Source organism: Quercus lobata, chromosome 7, assembly GCF_001633185.2.
Source record: "Quercus lobata isolate SW786 chromosome 7, ValleyOak3.0 Primary Assembly, whole genome shotgun sequence".
In the NCBI taxonomy this organism is placed as follows: Eukaryota; Viridiplantae; Streptophyta; class Magnoliopsida; order Fagales; family Fagaceae; genus Quercus; species Quercus lobata.
The window spans coordinates 9,074,381-9,077,752 of NC_044910.1; positions in this window are offsets into that span (position 1 = coordinate 9,074,381).

A 3,372-nucleotide genomic window follows, 5' to 3' on the forward strand; every position below is an offset into this window, starting at 1 on the left:
GGCTAACACCCAACCCCGCCAGTTGCCATGAATTGCATAGTATGGAACTGTCGTGGGCTTGGGAACTTGCATACAGGGAAGGAGCTTGGAGAAATAATCCGAGCAAAAGATCCCTCTGTCGTGTTCATTGCCGAGACACTAGCAGAAGAAGCAAAGCTAGATACGATTCAACAAAACTTAGAGTTTGAAAATAAATGGGTGGTACCAACAGTGGGGCACGGTGGTGGTTTGGTTCTTTTTTGGAAAGCCTCAGTTAATTTGGTGGTGACTGATTCATCCAAGTATTACATTGATACCTAGATTGACAAAAGGTCCCCTAATGAATGGAGATTCACAAGGTTTTATGGTGAACCAGACACTTCAAGGCGAGGTGAAGCATGGGATAGTCTGTGAAGTCTTAATCACCATCCCGATATCCCATGGTTGTGTGCAGGTGATTTCAATGAGATAGTTAGACAGGAAGAGAAACTTGGGGGTGCAACAAGAAATTAGGGTCAGATGCAGCTATTTAGGGACGTGTTGGATGAGTGTGGCTTTCTTGATCTTGGCTTTGTGGGAAACAGATTTATGTGGAGCAAGTACTTCGCAGATGGACATTCTATTTGGGAGAGATTGGATTGAGGGGTGGTCAATGCAAGTTGGTTCTTAAGTTCCCAGGTACAATTGTGCACCATCTCCATTGTACTTCATCAGACCATATGCCTCTATACATTAATCTTTCAGGTTTGGAAGTTCCATCAAGAAGGAAATTATTTAGATTCGAAGAGATGTGGTTATCGAATGAGTGTTGTGGTGAAGTGGTGGAAGCCTCGTGGTCATCTTACAATCACGGCTTTAGTGACAGTGACATCTTGAAAAGGGTTGAAAAATGTGGTCGTGATCTTGAATGGTGGAATCATAACATTTTTAGGAATGTGAGAAAGGAGTTGGCCAAGAAAAAGGAACTTTTGATTCAAGCCGAACTAGAAGCACAATTAACGAGGCTGAACACATGGGTTAGAGCGCTCAAAGAGGAAATAAACATCCTCTTAGATAAGGAAGCACACATGTGGAGCCAAAGATCACGCACACTTTGGCTAAAGAATGGAGATAGAAATACGGGTTTCTTTCATTGCCGAGCCACTAGGAGATTTCGGAAAAATGTTATTCGTGGGATTATGGATGAATCAAATAATTGGAGGGGGATCCAAATGACATAGCTACCCTTATGATCAAGTACTATCAGGACCTCTTCACCTCCTCAAAGCCGAATGCACAAGGAGCTGAGTTGGACCACATCCCTAATGTCATCACCGACCACATGAATGCAGACCTTGTTGCTCCCTTTAGAGATGATGAAGTAAAGGAAGCTCCCAAGCAAATGGCTTAAAGCACCAGGACCCGATGGCATACCACCATTATTCTACCAACACTTTTGGGGGGTGGTTGATAGGGATGTAACAAACTCGGTTCTCTCATGGCTTAACACAGATACAATCCCTCACCCAATAAATCACACCTTCATTACATTGATCCCAAAAATAAAAAACCCGGAATTTGTCACCTAATATCGTCCAATTAGTTTGTGCAATGTCCTCTATAAAATTTTATCCAAAGTCCTAGCAAATAGACTTAAAAATATTCTACCTACCATCATCACTGAGCACCAATCAGCTTTCACCAAGAATAGATTGATTTATGATAACATTCTTGTGGCTTTTGAATCACTTCATAGCATGAACAACATGAATTCGGGGAAAACAGGGTATATGGCTATTAAACTTGATATGAGTAAGGCATATGACTAGGTGGAATGAGATTACCTTGAAAATGTAATGAGAAAAATGGGTTTTAACAAGAGGTGGATAGGGTTTATCATGGCATGTGTAAAATCAGTAACTTACTCCATTTTGATCAATGGCGAACCTCAAGGCTTTATCTAACCCACTAGAGGTATTCACCAAGGTGACCCACTATCACCTTTCCTCTTCCTACTTTGCACCAAGGGGCTCCATGGCCTAATCCAACAAGTAGCAGTTTTGGGAGAGATCAAGGGCTTCCTTCTTTGCTGGAGAGGCCCAGCACTAACTCATTTATTGTTTGCAGATGACAGCCTCCTCTTTTATAGGGCAAGTGGTGATGAATGCAGGAAAATCCTTACTATTCTTGAGAAATATGAAGAGGAGTCAGGCCAAAAGGTGAACAAAAACAAAAGAGCAATTTTCTTTAGCAGATCTACCACGAAAGCAACAAAACAAGAAATAATGGCTGCCTTGGGTATACATGAAATTGTGAATTTTGAACAATACCTTGGGCTGCCATCATTGGTGGGTAGAAAAAAGAAAGAAGGCTTCAATTTTATCAAGGAGAAGGTGTGAAAAAAATTGCATGGTTGGGAAGGGAAACTCTTGTCTCAAGCCGGTTGTGAGGTGCTCATTAAAGCGGTAATACAAGCCATCCCAACTTATGCTATGGGGTGCTTCAAAATACCTTTGGGTCTTTGCCACGAAATGGAAACCATGATCAAGAAATTTTGGTGGGGACAAAAAGGAGAAAAAAGAAAGATCCATTGGTTGAAGTGGGAGGAACTAACCAAATCAAAATTGGAGGGAGGCATGGGGTTTAGGGACATTGTTATGTTCAATGACTCCTTGCTAGCCAAACAAGCATGAAGACTTTTGAAAAACCCGGACTCATTGCTACACAAAGTTTTTAAGGTGTGATTCTTTCCAAATTGTACCTTTATGGAGGCTAAATGGTCAAGTAGTGGCTCTCATGCTTAGAGGAGCATCTTACATGGAAGGGGGGTTTTGCTTAGGGGCTGCCAATGGAGGATTGGAAATGGGAAGGCAGTGAGTATATGGCAAGACCATTGGCTGCCAAGGAAAAATATGCCACAAGTTCAATCACATAAGGTGGACACAATGGCTGATGCTAAAGTGGAGATCTTGATTAATGGAGACATAAGGCAGTGAGATCATGGTTTGATTGATGGTTTGTTCTCCCCACAAGAAGCTGAGTTGATCAAGTTTATTCCCCTCTCAAGGTGCGCAGCTGAAGACACTTTATTTTGGCCATTCACTAGCAACGGAGTGTACTCAAGCAAGTCCAGGTACAGATTTTTGAAGGCTGAAACACAGGCTGAACGGGATGATGAGCAGATGGAGCATGACAGAATTTTGTGGCGAACAATCTGGTCTTTACAGGTACCGAACAAAATCAAGAACTTGGTGTGGCGAGCTTGTAGGAACTCGTTGCCAACTAAAGAGACTCTGGTGAGGCGAACTATCATCGAAAATCCAACATGTGACCACTGTAAACATGACCCCGAATCAGCACTCCATGCGCTCTGGAATTGTAGCAAAAGGGTCAGTAACATAACAAATAAATAAA